The following is a 26,830-nucleotide window of genomic DNA, read 5'->3' as shown; positions in this document are numbered from 1 at the left end:
TGTATGCGTCCAGTCTTAGACTTGATTACCTATAAATTGCAACCATTATATGACATTTAAAGGGGAGATAGTTCTTTAAATTTACCATGCCAGCTTACAAAATAAACTCAGGAGACTTTGAGAGAAGTTGAACACCAATGTGTTTGAAAGATTAATTCAAAAACCCTTGGAAATATCAGTTTTTTCTACAAAAGAGGCACCAACAGCAGTCCTTCATCAAGGAGACAGTGTGATTGAGTGGGTGAATGTCCCAGCATAATCAGAACAAAACCTTACTCCTTAGCCAGTGCTTGTGGCTAGAATTTTATTAAAGGCCATTAAGCCAGCAGTACAATTATCTGGGATAATATCTGACAAGATATAGACCTTTTATACCAATGCACAAATTAACGTATATTGTGAAACCATCCCAGAGTGGCAAATTTTATTAACCATGGCTCCAAATTTTACACACAGGTCTCCATTAAAGATAACCCGGCTATTACATAATTGGCAATGGATTCTTGAAGAAAAGGTTTCTAAAGTTCCTCTTAAAGGACCAACTATCTTTACAGATGCATCCAAAGATAACATTTGTGCTGTATACTCTCATGACTTAACTATAGAGTAGCCAGAACTCCTTTTCAGTCCACTCAGCAGAATGAATTGTATGTAATCATTCTAGCTCTTACTTATTATCTAGGAGATATGAATATAATATCTGATTTGGCCTATTCAGTAGGTGTGGTACAAAGAATTGCCACAGCCCAAATAAAATTTGTAGCTTCTAATATATGTCAGGTTTTTAAGGAACTTCAAGAGCAAGTGAGGTACTTCTGGCCAAGATGGCGGACAGGAGGCACACAGCTGCTTGAGCTCCCCGTTTTCTCTCAGAATTTATTTCATGACAAGCCTTGGAATTAATGCTTGACTGGAAAAAAACCCACAAATAATTACCAACAGAAGACATCCTTGAAATTCGCCAGAAAAGGTCTGTTTTTGCTTGGGGGAGGGAATGAACAGACTGGGCGCAGGTGGAGGGCAAGTAGCAAGAGTGAGGCAGGCAGCTCACCCTGCTCAGATGGCGGTGGGGGGAGGCAGGGGGAATGTGATATCTGCTGGTTCTGTGGAACGACCTTTACCCCAGTGTGGATATTCCCTCTTGGCAGCAAGCCAGGATCAGAAGAGAAGCTGTAAACACTGGAGGTAAAGAATAAAACCCCGAAAAGCTAGCATCTCTTGGGACCTAGCTACTCCCACCCCCACCTGGAGCTTCAGAATCTCAGAGTGCAGACACAGCGCAGCAATCTCTGTTCTGTTAGTGCCTCGCGGCTGTCTCCTGCAGTCTGTAGAGGAAGCCCAGTATCACCATCCAGCCCCATCCCCCCCAAAAGCAGTCCAATTGTTTTCCTTATTAATTTGTTTTCTTTGATTCTGCTCTGACAAAATGAACAAAAAATTTAAAAGGGCTCTAACCATTGACAGCTTCTATATGGATAGAGAGCAGACTTCAAACACTGAGGAGACTAAAAACAGACTGTCTCCAGAGGAATCCCCAAAGAGGGATATGATCTGCTCCTCAATACACAAGACTCTCTTAGAGGAAATCAAAAAGGCTCTCACAAGAAAGCTAGAAGAGAAATGGCAAAAGGAAAGGGAAGCCTGGCAAGAGAGTTTTGAGAAGTCATCCCACGCATTTAAAGACAGTGTGGATAAAGAAATCAAATCATTGAAAAACAAAATTAGTGAGTTGGAAAAAGAAAAGAATTCTCTAAAAAATAAAATTGATGAAATAAAAAAAAATCCATAGAAGAAAAAAACTCACTTAAAAACTCAATTGGACAATTACAAAAATATATTTTTAAAATGAATGAAGAAAATACATCATTGAAAATCAGAATCGAACAAGTAGAATTGAATGACTCAAGGAGAAACCAAAAAGTAGTCGAGTAAAACCAGAAAAAGGAAATAATGGAAAAGAATGTCAAGTACCTTACTGGGAAGACAACAGACCTGGAAAATAGATGCAGGAGAGACAATTTGAGAATAATTGGACTTCCTGAAAAATATGAGGAAAAAAAGAGCCTGGACACTATTTTCCAGGAAATTATCAAAGAGAACTGCTCAGACGTCTTAGAAACAGAGGATAAAATAGACATTGAAAAAATTCATCGATCACCTACTCAAAGGGACCCTAAAATCAAAACGCCAAGAAATATAATGGCCAAGTTCAAGAACCATCAGACAAAGGAAAAAATATTGAAAACTGCTAGAAAAATCAATTCAGATATGGAGGAGCCACAATAAGGATAACCCATGATCTAATAGTATCCACATTAAAAGAGTGAAGGGCCTGGAATATGATATTCCGAAAGGCTAAGGAACTTGGTATGCAGCCAAGAATAACTTACCCAGCAAAAATGAGCATCTTTTTCCAGGGAAGAATATGGACATTTAACGAAATAAATGAATTCTATCTATTCTTGATGAAAAAAACAGATCTACACAAAATATTCGATCTTCAAATAGAGAACTCAAGAGATTTCTAAAAAGGTAAAAAGAAATCTTAAGAACTATATTTCTGGCATACAGATATATAAAGAACACATATATAATTTGTTCTAGAAACTAGAGATGGAAAGGAAATTATATCATAAAAAGGGTAAAGTGGTGGTACTACATTGCATGAAGAGGCAAAGGTAACCTATTATATCTGAGAGAAAGAAAGGAGAGAGATGAACATAGTGTGTATCAATAGACATATTCGATTTATGGTAAAACTTCTTCCACTTCATTGAAAAGTGAGAGGGAAGGAGTAAGCTAAAGGGAAGGGAATACAGAAATTGTGAGGAAAAGGGGTAAAATAAGGGAAGTAACTTTAAGGTGGGGGAGGGATACTAAAAAGGGACAACTGTGAAAAGCAAGTGGTGCTCACAAGTTTAATACTGGGGAGGGGGGTAAGGGGGAAGGAAAGGAGAAAAGCATAAGCAGGGGTTAACAGGATGGCAAGCAAAATAGAATTAGTCATTTTAACCATAAATGTGAATGGAATAATCTCCCCCATAAAGAGGAAGCAGTTAGCAGACTGGATTAAAAGCCAGAATCCTACAATATGTTGATTACAGGAAACACACCTGAAACAGGGTGATACATACAGAATAAAGGTAAAAGGATAGAGCAGAATCTACTATCCTTCAGGAAAAGCCAAAAAAGCAGGGGTAGCCATACTCATCTCAGATCAAGCAAAAACAAAAATTGATCTAATTAAAAGAGATAAGAAAAGGCATTATATCTTGCTAAAAGGTAGCATAGATAATGAAGCAGTATCAATATTAAACATATATGCAGCAAGTGGTGCAGCATCTAAATTCTTAAAAGAGAAATTAAGAGAGCTGTAAAAAGAAATAGACAGCAAAACTATAATAGCGGGAGATCTCAACCTTGCACTTTCAGAATTAGATAAATCAAACCACAAAATAAATAAGAAAGAAGTCAAAGAGGTAAATAGAATACTAGAAAAGTTTGATATCATAGATCTTTGGAGAAAGCTAAATGGAGACAGAAAGGAGTATACTTTCTTCTCAGCAGTTTATGGAACCTATACAAAAACTGACCATATATTAGGACATAAAAACCTCAAAATCAAATGCAGTAAGGCAGAAATAGTAAATGCATCCTTTTCAGACCACAATGCAATGAAAATTACATTCAATAAAAAACTAGGAGAAAATAGACCAAAAAACAATTGGAAACTAAATAATCTCATACTAAAGAATGATTGAGTGAAACAGCAAATCATAGACATAATTAATAACTTCACCCAAGAAAATGACAATAATGAGACATCATACCAAAATACCATACAACCAATGCAATAATAAGGGGAAATTTTATATCTCTAGAGGCCTACTTGCAAAAAATAGAGAAAGCGAAGGTCAATGAATTGGGCTTACAACTAAAAATGCTAGAAAAGGAACAAATTAAAACCCTCCAGACAAACATAAAACTTGAAATTCTAAAAATAAAAGGTGAGATTAATAAAATTGAAAGTAAAAAAAAACTATTGAACTAATTAATAAAAGTAAGAGTTGGTACTATGAAAAAAACCAACAAAATAGACAAACCCTTGGTAATTCTGATTTAAAAAAGGAAAGAGGAAAAGCAAATTGTTAGTCTTAAAAATGAAAAGGGAGAACTTGCCGCTAATGAAGAGGAAAGTAGAACAATAATTAGGAGTTACTTTGCCCACCTTTATGCCAATAAATTTGATAACTTAAATGAAATGGAAAAATACCTTCCAAAATATAGCTTGCCCAGATTAACAGAGGAAGAAGTAAATAGTCTAAATAGTCCCATTTCACAAAAAAAAGGAATAGAGCTATTTACCAACTCCCTAAGAAAAGATCCCCAGGACCAGATGGAATTACATGTGAATTCTACCAAACATTTAAAGAACAATTAACTCCAATTCTATATAAACTATTTGAAAAAATAGGGATTGAAGGAGTCTTACCAAATTCCTTTTATGACACAGACATGGTACTGATACCTAAACCAGGTAGGTTGAAAACAGAGAAAGAAAATTATAGACCAATCTCCCTAATGAATATTGATGCTAAAATCTTAAATAAAATATTAGCAAAAAGACTACAGAAAATCATCCCCAGGATAATACACTATGACCAAGTGGGATTTATACCAGGAATGCAGGGCTGGTTCAATATTAGGAAAACTATTAGCATAATCGACTATATCAATAACCAAATTAACAAAAACCATATGATCATCTCAATAGATACAGAAAAAGCATTTGATAAAATCCAACATCTATTCCTACTAAAAACACTTGAGAGTATAGGAATAAATGGACTATTCCTTAAAATAGTCAGGAGCATATATTTAAAACTGTCAGTAAACATCGTAAACATCAATGGCAATAAACAGGAACCTTTCCCAGGTAGATCAGGAGTGAAACAAGGTTGCCCACTATCACCACTAAGATTCAATATTGTACTAGAAATGCTAGCCTCGGCAATAAGAGCCAAGAAAGAGATTTAAGGAATTACAGTAGGTAATGAGGAAATCAAACTATCACTCTTTGCAGATGATATGATGGTATACTTAGAGAACCCCAAAGACTCTTCTGAATTATTAGAAATAATTCAGAACTTTAGCAAAGTTGCAGGATACAAAATAAATCCACATAAATCCTCAGCATTTTTATACATTACCAACATAATCCAACAGCAAGAGATACAAAGAGAAATTCCATTCAAAATAACTGTCAATAGTATAAAATATTTGGGAATATATCTACCAAAGGAAAGTCAGGAATTATATGAGCAAAATTACAAAACACTTGCCACAAAAATAAAGTCAGATTTAAATAATTGGAAACATATTAAGTGCTCTTGGATAGGCTGAGCGAATATAATAAAGATGAGGCTTTTAAAACCTGATGCTCCCGGGCATATATGCATTGATGAGATCCTCAATCCATTGAAGTACATTTCAGTGGTAGTATGATCAGTAAAAATCAATATGTGATACCGAAATATAACAAAAATATACAATGAATTATTCATAATAATGCCAATGATTAAGCTTTCAATAGAATGAACTATAGCTTATTTTTATGTGTTAGAGGAAAGAGAGGCAGTATAACATAGATTAGAAATCTGGTCTTGGAATAAGGAAAACCTGCCTCTGACTGAGTGACCATAAATTAGTCCTTTAATCTTCAAGGGTAATAGATATTTCTCTGGTCATTTATATTACATATTGCTAGTCTGCATTGGTAAAGACAGTTCTACACTGAAAATTTCCCATAAAGAAGAAAGTAAAAGTACATGAAATCTAGTTCAATTAAAAGTGTGGGGAATCTATGTTGCTTTGAGCCTTCACTAATTCTATATTTGTAGGTGAGAAAATCTTCTCAGGAAAGTAGCCCTGGAATCTTCTGAGGCTTAATTTTAATCCAATCCTGACTTGAAAAATGAAAATGAAATTCCACTTAATATGTCTCCACTTGAAGTCCTCTATTGACAGAAAACCTACTCTCTTCCAAAATAAGTTTATCCAGCTTTGGGAGAGTACTAATTGTTAATAAGATTTTTCTCTCTTTTTTCTTTTCTTAATATTGAGTTATCTGTTTTCCTATAACTTGTACCTCTTTATCCTAATTCTTCCCTTTGTGACCAAGCAAAACAAATAAATAAATAATAAATAGAAATGAATAGATAAATAGAAATATTACTTGTATTATAACTTTAGTCTGCAAAAAGCTAACTCAAAGAGGATCCCAAGTGGGTTAGTTTGTCTACACCTAAGTAAAACAACTTTTTTTTTTAGAGTTTCAGATTCTATCAGGAAAGAAAATTATAATTGGATTGAACAAATGCATATACATGTGTGAGAAAATAGTTCCCACCTATCATAAAGTATATTACTAAAAATATTCCTATTACTAACATTTTCTGGACTGGAATAGCATACAAAACAATAAAATACTAGGGAAAGCACAAGTTTTCAATGTACCAGCTTCCAAAAGTTCCTCAATAAATCACAGAATCCCAGACTCTGAAGCTATGGGGCTCAAGCCATTTCTAAACAAGACCTCACACTGCATCATGGCTTAAAAGTGTTTGTTCAATTCTTGCCTGAAAATTCCCTATTGAGCAAAAACCTATTACCTTAAAAGGCATCTGGAAGAAACTAATGATTAGCAAGTTTCATCATGTAACAAGCTTGAGCTTATCTTTCTCCTACTTTTACCCTCTAGAGCCTAGCTTCCTTAATTATGGTTTCTCTAATTTTATTTATCAATATCCTTCTTAGAATTTAATATTTTGTCATATGATTTGTTAAAATTTAGGTATTACTTATATCTACATCATTTGGGAGCATATAGACTAATAGTCTAGTAAGCCAAACCTGTCAGATAGGAAATGAAGTTAGATTGACATTACCTGTTCTTGATGAAGCCATGCTGGTTTTTGGTGATCACTGCTTCATTTCTAATCAACTAAAGTAAGCTTCATGGCTTGCAGATCAAATTTTCTTTTCACTTTTGAAAACTGAGACATTTACTCTTTTCCAAAACAGAAATACCTACTTCTCTGAAGATCACTGACAATGGGCCACCAATCACAACAGAGTTATTTCAGTATACTAGAATAACACTCATTTGAATTTGATATATGAATTAATTTCCTATTATCTTTCTACTTATCTTAGATATCAGCACTTTATTCAATACTTTTCTTCTGTATTTTCCAATGCAATAATCATTTTCTTTGACAGAGAAAACTATATAAGATTCTGATATTTCATAACCATCATAACCAGTTTTTTCCCTCCTTTGATTTCCTTTTTAAAACAGTATAACTTTTAAAAACTCTCTATCCTTAGCAACTTAGCTTTCCTTGTTGACCTAAGTTTATTCCAACTTTTAGTATTTCTGGCACCTTTCTTACAAGACTGTGCTATATTTTTGTATTTACCTTCCTCCCTGCCCATTGCCCCCCCTTTTTATTTTGCCTTTGCATCCATGCCTTTTTAAAAGTTGAATCTGAGAGTTCCTGTTCTTTTACATCAATCTCTTAAGACTACTTACTTTTTTTCTCTTCATCCCCAATTTTTTTGTCTACAGAATTTTATGTTTGAAAGGGATGTTTCTCATCCCTCCCAAGTTCATGGTCCCACAGAGAATTTTAGTCCATAGGAAGTGTCCTTTTTCTGAAAGCTTTGAAAACTGCTCTCCCCAAATATAATATATGTAACAGAATAGATAACTTTCCTCTCCTCTCAAAAATTCTAGGATTGAGTGGATTTCTCCCCAAGGTTCCCATCATTTCGACATTAACAAATTCCTCAATATTGCCTGATAATAACTATGAAGCAAAATCATAGTAATAAACTAATTTACTTAGCAAATGACTGACATTACAGGAAACACTGCATGACAGAAGACATCCTTTTTAAAAAGAAAATGAAACATATCCATTTTTAATTTATCACCATCATAAAAATGCTTTGAAAGCAAGTCATTAAAATTTTCTCTTAATTTATAAATGATAATGAAAATTTATACCTAAATAATTTAGTTTTAGTAAACTCTTCATTATATCTTGGAAGGAGATTTCACTTTATGAGTTCAATCTGATGAGCTTTTATAGGACAGTACATTTTTGCTCTAATTGGATCACATCTCCTTATAGATTTTATGGTATAACAATTAATAATAATATTCATTAGGTATTTTAAGGTCCATAAAGAACTATATTTTTGTATGTGTGTGTCTATATATATATATATATATATACATATATATATATGTATGCGCATATGTGTGTGTATATATATATGTATGTGTGTATGTGTTTGTAAATATATATGTATTCACATACACATACATCAAACAAGATTTTATATATGTATATATATAAAATCTTGTTTGATCATTCTAACATTCTAACACTGGGTCAGTGAGCTAAATGCTGTCATTAGACCCATTTTACAGATGAGAAAATTGAGGCTGAAAGAGATTAAGTTATTGTACACATTGTAAATGTGTTTATGAGGCAAGATTTAAACACAGGTTTTCAAGACTGAGAACGTGTATGGGGAGATGAGAGAGAAGACATGTCTATATATGAGAGACACAGCAAGAAAAACAGAAAAGGTAGCTTCTGACTATATCATTCTTGAACTCCTGCCACCTTTTTAAAGGGGAAGGGTATTTCTTGGATAGTATCATCCCAAAATTTAGCTTTCCATCCAGAGAAGGGGAGCTTCTTGGGAAGCAGGAGCCTTAGGAGTTGATTTTAAGTAATTTCAAGTCTGAGAGTATAAAAAAACTAGTCTTATCATACGAGGGCAATTGCCTATACACACAGAGAAGAGCACCCACATGTTTTTAGGAGCAGTAGCAAGGGGTTAAAAGTTAAAATATGGCAGGGCAATGAATCAAAACTTGAAAAATGAACAATACAGCCAAATATTCAGACAATGCCAATCTGATAAGAAGGGGGATGCCTAACTAAAAAACCCCAGTGTATATTCTTTCTATACAATAAATATCCTTTTTTGGATGAGAAAGAATGTAACACATATTGTTTAACAATCCCAAAACTCATTTTTCTTTTGCGAAAAGTCTAAACCAAAGAATGATACTAAATCTGGGTGAGTGAGATTATGTAGGACCCTATGCAGGGAGGATGAAAGTTGCCTTACTGTTAAACCCCATTTCACTCCTAAAATTAACCTAAACAATAGATGTCATGGAATTGTAATTAGACCCCATAGAGAAGTGGAATCCCCAAAAGGAAGGAGAAATTCTATTAATTATGTATGGCCTAAGTCTGGATTGTTATGAGTTCCTCTAAGTCCTTTTTCATCTTCTAAATTTTATGTGAGTTAAAAAAGACTGTCTTATATCCAATAAATGCATTTGTCACCATAAGAAGCTCCCTTTCCCACCCCCAAATAACATTTCTAGAAACCCTGTAATCTGACCCTCTCCTTTTCTATCCAATCATTTCTCAAAGACCAGGTCACATTTCATCTCCTTCCTAAGGAATTATTTCACTACTCTAGTTTACACTCATTTTTTCCTCTTCTCTGAATGTTTTTAGCATTTATTGTCTGTTGCACACGATTGAGCAGTTGATATATATTGTCTTGTATTGTTCCCCAATTACTTCTAGTATGTAAGTCTTGTCTTTACATTGTGTTTGTAAGCTCCTTTAGAATTATCTTATGTAGATATAATCGGTCTTTTTTGCATTTTCAGTGTTTCACATAGCATAATGTAATGTCATTTTACAGAAGACGAAATAACCTGGAGGAGGTTGTGATTTGCCCTAAGTCACACAAATACAAAGACTATGATAGTAAAGAAGAGAGGGGTTGAATTTTTATTAAAGAAGAGAAAGGATAAGAGAAGCTATCTGGAACAACAAAAGACAAGAGTTAATTACAATGTATTAACATTATCACAAAATTGATGAGGGCATTGTTACATGAAATATACTTATACATCTTTTCTGTTTCCTAGTTATCCTAGTAGTTATCCTACTACTGATACATAATATTCACCACTCAGTTGACTAAAAGTGAATATAAATTAAAAAACTTATATTCTTCAGCATAAATTCACTTTCCTCATCTACCTATAAATGTCAAAACAAATGCCTAAATAACTTTGAACATACTTGGAGGTCTCTAAGAGGATTTGATGTTCAGCCTAAAACCTCCATTATTCTCATGCAATTATCAGGATAAATAATTTCTTGTGGTGCTCAAATTAATAGAACTAAAAATTTCAGTGAACATAAAATTAAAAACTCCAAAAGGCACATCAAATCTCACATCTTGATCTAGGAGATCATTCTGCACAATAATTATTCCCAAAAGGAACTTGAAAGCACTCCTAAAAAAATTCCGCAATCAGGCACTCCTAACAAAAATTCTGCACATTCAAGAAGCTTACACCCTACACACAATAATGAAAAGAAAATAAATTCTAGATATAAAAAGGTCATTGAAACTTGGGATAAAATAACTAAGAACTTGTGATATATTCCTCATCAACTGACTCTTCTATTATCTCATGTAATGCTAATTTAGAGCTTATTTCTTCAACTCTATTACTCCCCCCAAATTCTAGTCCTCATGGGTTGCTATTTTCCTAACATTAGCTCATAACCCCTGAGTAGTGTACTTCCTTTTAGTTATATGAATGGACAGTTTTTGCCACAGGGAATGAAAAACAGCCCTACTATGTGCCAAATGTATGTTGCTGCTGCTCTTGCTCCAGTAAGAAAAGCATTTCCAAAAGTAATATTGTTACATTATATGGATGATATTTTGGGATGTGGAACAAATTTTAGAAGCATGTTAGAAGCAAAAGACCATGGAAACACTAAAATATACAAACTGCATATATGTACAGAAAAAATTCAAAGACATGCTCCTTTTCAATATTTAGGATATGAAGTATATCCTAAGACACTCACAATACAAAAGCTTTCTTTAAAAATAGAGAAGTTGAACACCTTAAATGATTTCCAAAAATTAATAGGAGATATCCAATGGATGCGTCCAGTGTTAGGCTTAACTACCAATCAACTGCAACCTCTATATGACATTTTAAGGGGAGACAGTGCTTTAAATTCACCACGCCAGCTTACAAAAGAAACACAAGAGGCTTTGAGAGAAGTTGAACTGACTTTATCCAATGTGGTTGAAAGAGTCACTCAAAAACCCTTGGAAATATTAGTTTTTGCTACAAAAGAGGTGCCCACAGCAGTCCTTCATCAAGGAGACAGTGATTGAGTGGGTGAGCCTCCCAGCACAACCAGAACAAAGCCTTACTCCTTACCCAGTGCTTGTGGCTAGAATTTTATTAAAGGCTATTAAGAGAGCAATACAATTATCTGGGATAAGTCCTGAAAAAATATACACATTCTATACTAACGCGCAAATTAATGTATGCTGTGAGACCATCCCAGTATGGCAAATTTTATTGGCCACAGCTCCAAATTTTGCACATGGGTCTCCATTAAAGATAACCCAGCCACTACATAATTGGTGGTGGATTTTTGAAGAAAAGGTTTCTAAAGTTCCTCTTAAGGGACCAACAATCTTTACACTCACCTCCAAAGAAAATATTTGTGCTGTATCTCATGATTTAACCATAAAGAGAGTAGTCAGGACTCCTTTTCAGTCCACTCAACAGAATGAATTATTTGCTATCATGCTAGCTCTTACTTATTACCCAGGAGACGTAAATATAATTACTGATTCAGCCTATTCAGTAGGTGTAGTACAAAGAATTGCCACAGCCCAAATAAAATTTGCAGCCTCTAATATTTATCAGCTCTTTAAGGAACTTCAAGAGCAAGTGAGAAAGCATCCAGGCAAGATTGATATCTTGCATGTCCACTCATATAGTGGACTTCCAGGTCCTATTTTTGATGGAAATTCAAAGGCAGATAGCCTTTTAACTATGTTAGCCAGTACTTCTTTATTTTAGGAAGCACAAGAATCTCATTCTAAATATCATCAGGCTGCTCGAGCTTTACGCTTACAATTTGGAATAACAAGAGAGGAAGCTAGGAGCATAGGAGCTGTACAGCTTGCCTTCCTTTCCACCCTCCTACATTCCCTCCAGGGAAGAATCCTCGTGGTTTGAGACCCAGTGAAATCTGGCAAATGGATGTGACCCATTATAAATCTTTTGGTCATCTGTCTTTTATCCACCATTATCCAAGGTAATAGATACCTTTTCAGGATTCACTTTTGCAGTGCCAACAGCAAAAGAGACAGTCCAAATGGTCACTTAATTCCTTATCCAAGCATTTGCAATTATGGGTGTGCCACAAGAAATAAAACCAGATAATAGACCTGCCTATTCTTCTAAACATTTTGCACACTTTTGTGCGCAGTATAAGATTTTACACACCACTGGAATACATTTAATCCACAAGGTCAGGCAATAGTAGAGAGAAGAAACAGAGACATTAAGACACTCCTCCAAAAACAAAAGAAAGGGGGAGCCACAGGTAACCCTAGAGAACTTCTAAATTTAGTTCTCTATACCATTAAAGTGGTGAATGGAAGGGACCAGATAGGTTAATTGCTTGGGGAAGAGGGTTTGCTTATATTTCTTCAGAAGGAGAAGGAATCAGATGGGTACCAATGAGTCATATTCGCCTTGTCCATCAGAGAGACAGAAGAACAGAAAGACCTCAAAAAAAAAAAAAGGAGAAAATCTAAGAAACATCTGACAATGGAAGAGCATGGCTAATAAGAAGACATTTAAAACCAGCAGGAATCATTGGATTTCCTAACACAATAGACTTATGGACATTTATAAATTCTCAATTTATGATTATTTGATCATGTTATTTGTTACATACTTATAGCATGTATTATGTTACTATGTTACTATGTGTAATCTATGTAATTATGTGTAATACCTCCCATATTGATGGATTTATGTTTCAAGGTCATGACCATCCTAAGTTCTAAATCAAAAGAAAGGGGGAGATGTTAGGTTCTTACTAAGTGCTAATGAGATAATGAGATGATAGGTTCTTACTAAGTGCTAAGTCGGTACTTAACAATTCTCTAGTTCCAGCCTTTAAGGGGAGTTTTACCCCTTTGAACTCCTGGGGAGGAGCTTACGTGTTTAAGAGGAGCAACTTCATTGGTTGAAGTATTTTTTCCCAGAAGCCCTTGAGTTATTCCATGCCCATTCTCTGGGAGGATAAAAGAGGGCGGAACTCTGGAGGAGGAGGAGTCTCTACTCTAGGTCAGAGTTGGCGGCTCTCTACAGGAAGAAGAATCTGGTGGAGAGACTGAGTTGAGACAGCAGATCTCCTCCCAGAGAGCAATAGGCAGTTTCTGGAGACAACAGAACATTACACATTCCTAATTCCACTCTCAAGAGACAGTATATTTGGCTATTGAGACTATTATCTATTGACAGCTTCCCTGTTTCAGATTATTTACATTCTATATTTTATTTTAAAATGTATTATTCATAAATGGAACCAGAGCCCTAAAATTGTTTTTCTTTTTTTTTTTTCCAAAATCTAGCATGAAATACACTGGTTCTTCAAAAATATTTAGTAATTCAATTTCAAATTTAAGCTGTAAAGGATTATGGTCTTCCTTGGTTCAATCATGTCATATTTTGCAGATCTAGAAGAATACAGCTAAAAGAGAAACTCATGCTAAATCGTTAATAGGCTTTTAAAAGGACCTATGACAATATAGCTAAGCAAGTATCATGAAGCACAAACAAAAGCTATCAAACCTCAGGAAGTGATTAATGGCTATACAATTGAAACTAAATATGGTGGGCTTCAGTGGAAACCTATACCCAAAAAATTGTTGTAGATTCTAAACTGTATATCAAAGAAAGTGTGTACTGGAGCTGAAAATACACTTGATCACATGATATCCTACAACTTCTAGTCCCTCCAATTTAAAAGTCAAAGAGTGATTGCTGTGAAGGCTATGTGACAAGCAATAAAAATTAGCACAGTCATTTTTTTTTTTTTTATTCCTTTTAGACAGCAGTCCTAAGGAGAAAATAAATCATGAGAGATGAGCTGGGAAGAATATTTAGAATCATAGGAAATTTAGGTAAAAAGTCATCAACCAAGTTAAATCCCCTCATTTTTCAGATGAGGATTTGTTTTCCTTTCCTTCAGAAGAGTGTGTACAACTATGTTTAACTCTTCTAAACAAAAAAACAAACAACAACAACAACAAAAAACTTTTCTTTGATCTTGGAATTCATTCCAGCTAAGCTCCCCTCTCTTTTTTCTCAGTGCCCAACTTCTAGAAAAAAGTAGCCTCTGCTATCACCTTACCTCCCATTTGCTCTTCTACTCTTTACAATCTATATTCATTCCATCCCTACCAAATTGCTGAATCTAGTTTTCTGTCACTAGTATCATCTTATCATTAAATACAATGCCCTATATTCTGTCCTAATCTTCCTTGAACTTTCTGGTAAATTTATCACTACCTGTTTAATAATTTCCACTCCTTTGGTTTGAGCTAAACTATACTAAAGAGTACAGTTCTCCTATCTTTCAAATGATTCCTTGCACTCTTTTGCTGCCTTCTTACTCCATTCTTGCCTCTAGATTGGCAATCTCCCAAGAGCCTAGACTTGGTCTTTTCTACCTAAAAGTCTCCTTTAGTGATGAAACCTCAGGATTTCAACTCTCAACACTATAGAGATAATTCTCTCTCTCTCTCTCTTTTTTTTTTATTAAAACTTTTTATTTTCCAAACATATGCATGAATACTTTTTTGACATTAACCCTTGCAAAATCTTGTGTTCCAGTTTTTTCCTCTCCTTCTCCCCATCCCCTCCCCTAAATGGCAAGTAATCCAATATATATTAAACACGGTAAAAATATGTTAAATCCAATATATGCATACATATTTATACAATTATCTTGCTGTACAAGAAAAATCAAATTAAAAAGGAAAAAATGAGAAAGAAAATAAAATGCAAGCAAAAAATAACAAAAAGAATAAAAATGCTATGTTGTGATCCACACTTGGTTGCCACAGTTTTCTCTTTAGGTGTCACAAAAATCATTGGAACTGGCTTGAATCAACTCATTGTTGAAAAGAGCCACATGGGGCAGCTAGATGGTGCAGTGGATAGAGCACCAAGAGAAGCACTGCTCCATCAAAGGGTCTGCACATCAGTTCACAACTCCACCAATAATGTCCCAGTTTTCCTACATCCCCTTCAACATTCATCATTATCTTTTCCTGTCATCTTAGTCAATGTGAGAGGTATGTAGTTGTCTTAATTTGGATTTCTATAGAGATAATTCTCATTCTATATAGTCCACCATGGACCTATTTGAAGACTTCCAGTATACTCTTCTCTCCACAGAATGACTCACAAAACCTCAAAAATCAATCTATCCAAAAATGAACTCATAAAACTGCTTTCTAATTTCTGGATTTCTCTTGCTAGCATCACCATCCCTAATCTTCTAATTTTGAAGTCTTAATATTATTTTAACATAATGTTTAGGTTTAGGTTTTAGATTTGAATGTCAGTTCCACCATTTACTACCAATGGGTCTTTGGGCAAATTATATTCAGTCATGCCCTGAGCTTCCATAATGATAAAATGGGGAATTAAACAAGAGATAACTAAATAATTTTTGTCTTTACCTTCTCCCTGACTCCGCACATCTTGCCTGGTTCGGCCTTGTTTATTCCATTTCCATTATATTGTTCATATCCTCTCTTTATTTTTTATTTTTACTGTAACCTCTTTTTAGTTCAACATCTCTTCTTATCGGGCTACTGTAATACCTTCAAAATTGTCTTCTGGCCTCCCACTCTCTAATATATTTTTTCATACTGCTGCCTGAATAATCTCCTAACACACAATCCAATTATACCCTTCCACAATTTGACAATTTAAGTGTCTACTATATGTAATAAATTATGCTAGGCCTTGAGAAAACAAAGACAAAAATGAAATCTCTACCCTCAAAGAAATTAAATCCCACTGAAGGACCAGAACAAGTAGACCAATAGGTAAATATAAAATAAGGGAGAAAACACTAACAACTGCAGGGATTCGGAAATATCTCACATAAGAGGTGGCACATGAGCTGATAAAAATTTGTCAAAATCAGAATCCAAAAATTTTAAGATTCTGAAAAAAGACTTCAGTGGCCATTTAGTTAAAGCCATACCAGTAAAAGTATCTCCATTTTAATAAAATCTCTAATTGGCCAATGTAGAGGGCTAGAACTGAGCAGATGCAAGATAATCTAGCACATGAGACTAAACACCAATTGGACAATTCTCTATTGCCACATGTTTGGAGGATGACCCTCCCCAACTAATTCTGTGCTGGCTCGATTGGTGGGTGTGGACAAAGAAGGGGAAGTGGCATGAGTGGGTGGAGTAGGAGGAGAAAATTGATTCATTCTCCTGCGGTAGAGAGAGGAAGGAGGTGTGGAGATTGCTAGATCTAATCCCCTGACAGCGTCCCCAAAAGACCAAAAATAAAGACTTTTAATTATCCTGACTCTGGCTGATTCTAAAAGATCCAGGGTCCCAATAGGCCAACCGATCAATATTTGAATGCCACCAATGAAGGGGAACCCACTATGCCCTACATAGTTTACTAGATGAAATTTACTCTAATTATTAGAAAGGTTTTTTTTTTTTCTCCTCTTCGCACCAAGTGTAAATTTTACTATTCTACGTAACTTCTATTCATTATTCTTGATCCCTCTCATTGTGGTCTAAACACAATTACTTCCTAACTGACGTTGGATAAATAATAACTTTCCTATGTCTCAATTTTCTTATCTGTAAATGATGTACTAGATGGCTTTTGAAGTCCTGTCCAGCTCTAAATCTATGAATCAATTAAGTCCAATCTATTTTCCAAATAATAATCCATCAAATACTTGAAGCTGGCTATTACCATTCCACCCACAATCTTATCTTCTCTAGGTCAAAGTTCTCCCCCACGACTCCTTCCTTATTCTCATATGCCATGGAATCAAAGATCTTCCCTCTTATTGATGTTATACAAATTATCTGATAAAATATCATATCCAAGTTATCCAAATTGCTGATAAAAGTGCTAAACTAAATAGTACCAATCAAACATCCTTCATTTGGAAACCTCCTTCCAAGCTGTTATTTTAAAAATATATTTTAAAAATTGTCTAGGATATGTAGGATATGTACCTATGACCAAAAATTGTTACTATATTAATAATATATAACATATCACTAAATTAATAACACAACATAGTAATATGTATATAATAAATGTTGTTATAGATGAATTTATAAATAATTTCTCATGGAAAATTTAAAGAGAAATGTATTCATATTTAAATTCACAAACAAAATGGCAAATTAAAAGATATTTTTCTATAAAAGTTGCAAGAATTTGAACCTTAAAGTAAGTAGTGGATAAAGATCATTGAAAATTATTAAGGAGAAACATAACTGAGCATAATACAACAGTATATCAAATTCTTATTTAAATTAATTCCAGAAATAGCATTTGGGCATATTTCCATGAAACATCAAATGTATCATGTTAAATAATATGTAATCTTTTATTCCTCTTGAAAATACTTTAAAGACTTTATTTAATTCAAATGACATACTACTTCAAGTAGTAATGTGCTTACACTAATGAAAAATAAGGACACTATATTCTCCATATCATAGTATCATTTTAAAATACTATATAAAATTATATTTAGATATGGGTACTAAGTTCCAAATCAAACTATATCTAATAAAGAATAAAAATCTTGATGTAACATTATATATCACTCCAGATTTGGTCCTATTACAATTTAAATTTTCTATTAGAAGTTATTCATTTAATGAACATTTACTAAAGATTTATTATAAGAAAAGAACTGTGTTTAGACCTCAAAAATATGAGTAAGAAATGCAAATAATAGTCAAAATATAAACTAGAATACTCTTTATATGTGTATATGTGTGCATGTGTGTGCATGTATGTATAAATATACACAAAGTTGAGAGGAAAAATCACTAGCAGTTTGGATGGTCAAATAGCAACACAACATAAAACTGAATGTTTATAAATTAATTGATTTTAAAGAAATTAAAAATTTCTCTTCTATAACTATTTTCACCTGTGATATCTCAGATGATATTTGACTCATGATATCATAGAATTTCCTTCATATTTCCTCAGCATAGAAGTATTGCCCCAAAATAGTGAATTTTTCATTAATGTGATTTATAATACCCAAAGCATGAAATAACCTCAATATATATCCTTCAAATCATTTAATCATAACTGGTTAGGAACTGGGGAGAATTACTAAGACTGAGAGATACATTATATATCTACCATTTTAGTATATTTTTACCATTACCATTTAGTATATTTGCATAATTGGCCATGAAATGTCTCTACTAGTATTTAGTTAGAGAAAAAGAGCTAGCACTTTTGACTAAGGCCGTACATCAGAAGGTGATAAGGGATGACTAAGAGGCAATATCTGCTCCTTACTATTCCTAACACCATTTCAAAATGTCAAGAAATGATTCTCACAAAAATAACGAATAACAAACAAGGAAAGATATAAACTAACAAAAGAAGTATGGGGAAAAGTAAAAGAGATTAACATTGCAAGCTCATCATATTATTGCTAGCATTCATTACTCACTCATTGTTCCATCTAAAAAAAAAAAAAATCTACATTTAGTCGTGAGGTATCTATTTGTCTGTCTTCTGTGGACTCAAAGTCTGTTCAGGAAGGAAAATCCAATAGTCCTACAAAATGGCTGATGAAGAACAAAATTAATAAACAAAATAGAAATGGAATCAATACAATGAACAAATACTTGCAAGCAAGAATCTTCTAAGAAAATAGAACATATAACAAATTCAATTAGTCATAGAAATAACAAAGTAGCAATTGCAAGTGTATCTCAAAAGAGCAACAAATAATTTTAAGAAACAAATTAAATAAGAGAGATTAAAATAGAAATTAGAATTCTCTTGAAACTATAAAGTCAAAGGACAATTGATAATGAACAATGACAGAAATCTCAAAAGATATATTCTTTGAAAATACAGATTTGGAAAAGAAAAAAGAAATTGATCAAAATCAAAAAAAATAAATGCATGAAATACTTGAAAGTCAAGGAAGTTGAAATTAGAATGCAAAGAGAGTAAATAAACATTATATTTCTTTCAGAAATGCAAATACAAAGTCTCATTACCACCATACTTCAGAAAATCACATAGGAAACCTACCCATAAAATATTTAAAGGAAAGGGTAGAGTTCATATTAATAATGTCCAAACAATGTTGTCATGCAGAAATTCCAAATTTCACTCACAAAGAAATATCAACTCAATCCAAATAATGTCAACACCAAACAACCAGTAGCCAGGAGAAAAATTTTCACTTTCAAAAGAAAAATCAATCTGAAATGAACAAGCCTACTCCTCAGTTTACAAGGAAAGATGGTTGGAATATCATAGTCCAAAAATGGAAAGAAAACCTATTTGTATCCCAAAATATCTAGAAGTATATAGAGAAATTTGACAAGCAGACTCACTATTAAAATATGACTAGCAAGAAAAGAATAAGAAACAAAATATAATACGATTCTAACATATATCACATCAGATAATTTGCCAAAGTCTGGGCTTTGGGATAGTATTTTGTTATATTAAACAAATATTAAGTTATTGTATTCTCTAAGTTTTCCAGCCAAATATGACTTAAAGATCAATCTACACAGAATAATCTGAAAAAACATACTTTTTATTTCTCATAATCTGATCAAAGAATTCCTTTAAGTATGCATTGACCAGTCTCAATTTTTTTTTTTTAGAAATGAGAAAATAGGAATTTATGTCCATAGTTATTATTATTCTCCTGGTCTCGTTTTTTAAAATAATAAGACCTGATTTTATTATATATTACAGATATACTGAAAATCTATCTCTTGGTACTCTCAAAGTTGTATTGTCTCGACAAAAAATGCCTAGAATACTAGAAATTCTATGTGTAGTCCCAATGCAGTTTCTACATTTTTCTTCTTCAATGCCTTTTTAAAATTTCCGTACAAAGAAAATCCAGAAGAGGAATGTTATTAGCATCCAAAGGTAGAGGCTAAATTATCTCTGATGATGAAAATTAACTATGAAATTCTTTATGAATGTTTTCCATTTCACAAATGAAGAAAAGTAAGGTTTGGAAAGATTCTGTAACTTAATAGTAGTCAAAAGTAGAGCTATCCAAAGCCAGAGCTCCTCATACAATTTCTCCTCTCAATTCAAGGCACTACACTGAGGACTCCAGAGAACAAGTATTACATAAAAACAGTTCTTAAAATGTAAGGGTTTTTTTTTTTTTTTAATAATCTGAGGAAGATCACACTGATGGAGATTATATATGAACAGGATATATTGTGAAGGAAGTTAAATCACAAATAAGCATAGATAGCATGTCATATGTAAATTAATTGCAAATGAATTTTAGAAGTAAAGAGAAAAGATAAATAGATAATATATTTTATATAGATATATATCTATGTATGTAGATATATATCTATATCTATATATATCTATATCTTTATCTCTATATGGAGATAAAGATATAGATATATAATTGGAATTGGTGAAAGCAAGAGGAAGATTTTTGCATACAGGGTAGGGAAGAGCCAGAGAAAGTCAATAATTCTGATCTGAAAGGGACAAATTTCAAGAACTGTATGAATAATGTAAGATACCTAGGCAAACTGTAATAGCAGAAGGAGCATTTCAAAATGATACAGGAATTCATATACCCATGCCTTGAGAAACAATAACAGCAAACTCCCATATCCACCCAGTTTTGAATGTTAAATTGATAGAACAATCTTAGGGCCTAATGATAACCAGTAATTGAATGTTAGGCTTTTAAGTTAATTCCCATCATTAAAGCTAAGTGTACACTGGACAACAAAGTAGTTTTTTCCTAGAAAAAATTGATAAGAATTCATACTTTTTGTGCATGGTTATTAATGGTATTAGTTGGACAAAATTTGCTTATTACACTTGAGAGGTTAATTTAAATAAATATACCATCACTGCAGAGACTTTCTTGGGATGTATTTTAGACATAAATAAACAAATGAACTTGAATGTATTTTTGGTTTGAAATACTTGAAGTCATTTAATCAGAATTGGTGCAATAAAAATGGTTAATATGTTTCTTTATCTCAAAAGGCTGGTGTAATTATTGTTACTAAGCAATGCATTGGGATTGAATCTTTTTTTTTTTCTTTTGCCTGTAACTATATACAATTTTCAAGAAATTTCTTCCAAAATTAATACTGCATAGCATCTAAAGCTAAGTTCACAAAAAGCTATAAAACTTTTTTGTAATCAGTCAAATTGACGGAACTAGTATTCGTTATTATGGGTGTTTCAGAAGTTGCTGATTAGCATAGAACTGAGCTTAAGTAACAGATCATCAAAATTAAAGAGTGGGATTTTGACTGGCCTCCTTCTATTTGAAAGTTTCCATGGATCACACAACTAGTTAAGTATCTAAGGCATGAAAGTATCTAAGGCATGATTTGGACTCAGGACTTCCTAATATCAGTGCTATCCATACTAAGTAGCATCTAAAATCCTCTAAAGTACAGTATGGATAAGGAAAAAAGAGGTAAATGCAGTTCTTATATAATATAACCAATCAGGTCATAATAGTGTTTAGAGGCCTAAATCTCTGTTCTCTCTGTAAATCATCTGCCTCAGTAAAGTTTCTCTAGTTTTTTTTTTTTGTTTTTTTTTAAAAAAGGGATTCTATCTGAGTGTGTGTGTTTTCCTAAAGTATGATCAGAATACATATCTTGATTAATTGGGGCTAGTCAATTAGAACAGAGATACAAATAAAGAAACAAGAGAAATCAGCAAATAATGAAATAAGTGCCCATTGACATAGATTTTTCCCAGAGGATATACCCTCTCTAAAGGACATATTGTGTCAAAGTGTTCAAGCAATAAGCATATATTTAAAGGTATATCTCAGGGCTCTTTCCCAACCTTTTACAGCTCAACTTGATGAACACCATACTTTATTCTGCTATATATCTCATTACAGGCCCTAGATTCCTGGAATTCAGAATCCTATAATTCATAATAATTGGAGATTATATATACGTATGTGTATTAGATCCATGCCAATACACACACAAGACAGCATGGGTTAGTAGACAGAGAACTCAATTTGGTATTAGGATGATTTGAGTTTGAATTACACCTCAGATGCTTAATGTTCGGATGGCCCTGGGCACATCATTTGGTTTCCTTATTTGTAAAATGCAGGTTACATATAGTACTTACCTCAAAGAGCTAGTATGAAGATCAAAAGATAAAATATGTAAAATATTTTGCAAACCTTAAAATTATACATAAATGCTAGGATATCATTATTATCATTTTTATTAATTTCTTTTCAAATGTGCCTCCAGGGATGAAATAAAACCATTTGATCACTATAAAAATGTGACATGAGATACAAAAAAATCAACAAGTGGACTTATATTTCAAAATGTGCTACTATATAAACTGATACTTAAAAAATACAAAAATGAAAGATCAAAATTGGCTCAAGGAAATAATTATTTCAGTGATAAAAACATTTAACATATATTAATAGCTCATCCATATATCATTTAAACACTTTCCCTGTTCATTTTTGTTCTACATTAGTAAATTGTTTAGCAATTATTTAGTTTACTTCTTAAGTAAAATAATAGGACTTTCCTAGTATATATCAGATTAACTTAGCAAATTAAAAGTATCAGTGAGCTAACAGTGCCAATGGTAAAATCAATAGAAAAACTATAGAACTGGACACAAGAACTCAAAGCACAGCCCTCTGGCACCCTAGGAGAAGCAAACTGGTTCTGAAGGTATTGGAGACCTGTGAGGACAGTATAACTGAAAAGTCACTAAAGAAAAGGTTAAATTATGCCTAGTTACCTAGAGATGCCAAGAGTTAGTTAAACTCTGTTTAAGAAGTTATTTATTGGATTACATGGTATATCTGAAAAAGATTTCCAGCAAAATGAATAAAAATTTGGAAGTCTTTGCTCTTAGAGCAAAGTTAACTATATAGCTCTTAGACTTATATAGAAATTTCATATTTATATTACTCTGTGACAAATGAGGCTTTCTTCATTTTTTTTGATAAAAGATAAAGATTATTTCAGGCTTAAGGATGATATATGATTATCAGCATGGGTTCTTATTTTTTTGTTTTATTATTTTACATTAGAAGTTGAGTTATACCAATATCTGTGTCTATTTTATAACCAGATATATTCACTTCTATTTGCATGAAAGCTAAATAGGAAAAGTATCTTAAGAATAATTTGCCATAAAAGCATCCTGAAATACTTTGCTCTTTCTGAATATCATCTAAAAGGAAATAGGATTATATAGGCTGTACTCCAACCAAGTAAAAATAATATAATATTACAAATTTTAGTCTTGCACAAATCTGTAATCAATAATTGCCACCATAACAAAAAGCACTTTTAGTCTCCTAGCAATTCATTAATCTCTTTTCATATAACATTTCAAATCCAGATAAAAATCCCATTTGTCCCAATTCTGATCTCATGTATACAATTTTCTAATTATGGACTTTTTTCAGTATCAAAGTAATTTTCAGCAACCTACACATGACCAATCAATCAGTTCCTCCTCCCATTTACCTAATGAGGGCTCAGGAAAGAACTAATCTTAATATTACCCCTCTCCAAAAGAAAGAAAGAAAGAAAATTAGGCAGGTAAATCTGCTAGAGACAGGATATAAGATAGGGAAATATCTGTTATTGTCATAGCACAGTTTTCCATTACCAGATATTAATAGATTAAATTTTAATGTGCCAATAACTTTTTAAGAGATATTTGAATTAGCCTTTTTTTAAAAAAAACAAATATTGCTTACTTGAGAGAAATTTTCCAAGAAATATGCAATAATTTTGTGGTTACAAAGCTATAAATACTAGAGGCATAAGCCAACAGTAATAGAAATTCACAAAATTCTGGTGTTTCCACTCAACAGTTCAACAATATTTATTTTTATTCTACTCGTAGTAGCAGCACCTGAAAGACAGATGGCAACCTCCCCAATTGACGATTCATTAACATAAAATAAATCTTTTCCTAAACAGCAAAAAATTAATATTTTGATTTGTCAATTACAAATTAATCATCCCCTCCTCAAAAATCAATAGTAGCCTGGAGAAAATGGAGATGACAGTAATGAATACCCACTCAATCAAAAGAGAAAAGTTGGTTTTCTAAATGATAAAGTGAATTAGACAAATGACAATATATGAAAATTGTACTGGCTTGCTAAATAGAACACACACACACACACACACACACACACACACACACACACACACAGAGCTACATTACACACAGCTTTTTTGCATTGTACAGTGATCTAAGGATTTGAAATTTTCACTAGGATGTAATATATATTGAGTTCCCAAACACTAGGATGTTTCATCTTTTTAAGTTACTGTTACACCTTATCTTCTTTCCAGGCCAAAATAATTCTCGATCACTGGAGACTAAAGTTAGAAGAAAAAAAAAAAAAACTATAAAGCCTCAGTAAACCGGGACATTTTCTAATATACCTGTATTTTATTAGATTGGGACGATTACTCACACTCTCCAAAATGGTTAAGATTTCTCAGTGGAGAAGTTAAAATATACGTAAGTAAAATGAAACAGACTGTGATCATTTTAAAACAGCAAATGTTTCCAAAAGAATTTTTCCTAAATTACCTTTGTGATTTCTGATTTTTTGTTCCCACTTCCAACTGATCCTTTTTCTACAGGCTTTTTGGTGTGGCGACCTGTGACTTTTTTTTTTTTTTTTTTTTAAACACTTTGGTTACAGACACTTTTCCGTCGTGTGACTTTGCCAGAGATCACTCTGGAGCCACCCTTCTGCTTCTAATCTTCGTGGGGTCTGACCTCACCTTAATGATTCCGTCCAAAAGCCCCAAAACAACTAGAAATCCTAACTTCCTGGTTCCTGTTTTACTGTTGTTGTTTTTTAAACTTTATATGCAGGCTGTGGCTACTGTAAGGGAAAAGGACAACTGCACCAAGTGCCTGGACACCTAACAAATGATACCCTGCGAGAAAACAGAAATGTGTATCCCTGAAGAGACAGGGGCGAACAGAGATTAAGAGAAACAGAACTGCCACAAACAGAATCACACGCATGAATAGGCTAGATCGGTTGGGGACTGGGGGTGGGGGTAGGGGGGTGCTGTGCTCCTCAGCATTGTTCCAAAGGCTTTGAAACACATATACAGGTGGCTCTACGAAGAGAGGCCTGATCTCCTCCCCTCCTTCACTTCTCCCCCCCTCCTCCGCCAAGGGTCCTGTCTTTCCAAGTTTTCAGCAGCCCCAGGATGATAGCAGGTTTTGCCAAACCGACTCCCAGACTGGACTTCCAATGTCTACTATTCTCCTCCACAGCTCGTCTCGAACCTAACTAAAGGAGCCGGACCTTTCTTCTTCCCTTTTCCCTTACCTCTTCTTTCTTCCCTTCCTCTTCCTTTTCTTCTTCCTCTCTTATATCCCCCACCCCCTTCGTGGCTCATGTCTGTCTCACCAGCTGAGTCAAGGGGTGTGCACACATCTCCCTTCCCCAAATTAAACCACCTTCCCCAAATTAAAGCACCTTCCCCGCCACTTCAAACTCTCTTAGTGATATATCCCAGCTTCCAAACCAATTGCTCCTCGCCCCCAGCTTCGGGACTGCAGATGGGGCCAAAGAAGTCAGCCACTGCGCGCGATTCCGGCCACCCGCAGCGTCCCCACTCTGCAGCTGCCCAGGTCAGCTCCTCTACCCAGCATCCGCCAAGCCCCAACTTTTTTCTCCACTGGTCACCTAACCCCGAGCCTTTCCCAGTTCTGTCTCCGCGTACATCCACACGAACTCTCCCGCCCTTCTAGTATCTAGTATCTCCTGGGCAGAGCCGGGATTCCACAAACCATAGAAACTTTTCAATGTTTCTAACTTACCCGGCTGCACTGCGGCTCGATCGAGCTCGCCCAGGGCTGACTCCCTTAGTTGATTTCTCCTCGGCTGTGGCTGCTGCCTCTGCAGCCGCCGCCTCCGCCGCCTTATCCTTTTCCCACTTCTCCGCCTCAGGTCCTCGAGACGAGGGCAGTGCTGTTGGCTGCTGGAGAAATCCCTGACCGAGGACAGCGTTGCCCGCTGTCCGCTACCCCCTGCCCACTGCTGCCGCTGATGCCCTTGCTGCTGCTGCCTCACCGCGGACTCGCCACACCGTAAAGTTAAGCCCCTTGTTGCAGCTGTTAGAGCCTCAGCCACTGGCTTTTTCCTCCAGTCACTGGCTCCTAAGACTCCCTCTATTTTTTTTTTTTTAAACTTGCCCTCTCCAGCTCCCACTAGTGATTGAAGAGTGAGAGCCAAACACTTAGCAGCAGGATTATACTTCTCTAATGCACTTAGAAATTTACTATAAAGGACTCGCTTCTACTTTTGGCCAGGAAGATGAATATGGCTTTTAGAAGTTCCCTCCAACCCCTCGCCACCCCCTCCCCCCCAAAAAAAGCTCTTAAGGTTTGGGAAGAAATATTTCTTTGGGGGGGGGGGCAGGAAAGAATCTTTTCCCTATCCATGAAAGAGATTATTAGTTAGCATTTCCCAGATATTAACACCATGCTAAAATTTTATAGAATTCATAAAAATATGATTCACATATG

General features: G+C 34.2%; 1 protein-coding gene across 6 annotated transcripts in view; it reads right to left on the bottom strand.

Annotated features, from left to right (window-relative positions):
* BMPR1B (bone morphogenetic protein receptor type 1B) overlaps nt 1-26,455 on the bottom strand; it is a 497,487-nt gene extending 471,032 nt beyond the window's left edge. For all 6 annotated transcript variants that reach the window (XM_074275372.1, XM_074275374.1, XM_074275378.1 and 3 more), the window contains exon 1: nt 26,123-26,455. The gene's annotated coding sequence lies outside the window, so the exon portion shown is untranslated. The remainder of the gene's footprint in view (nt 1-26,122) is intronic.
* Between the last annotated feature and the right edge of the window lie 375 nt (nt 26,456-26,830).

This window comes from Sminthopsis crassicaudata, chromosome 6, assembly GCF_048593235.1.
Source record: "Sminthopsis crassicaudata isolate SCR6 chromosome 6, ASM4859323v1, whole genome shotgun sequence".
NCBI classification, from domain to species: Eukaryota; Metazoa; Chordata; class Mammalia; order Dasyuromorphia; family Dasyuridae; genus Sminthopsis; species Sminthopsis crassicaudata.
Note: the sequence above shows the minus strand (reverse complement) of the source record. Positions and strands in the feature narration are given on the sequence as shown.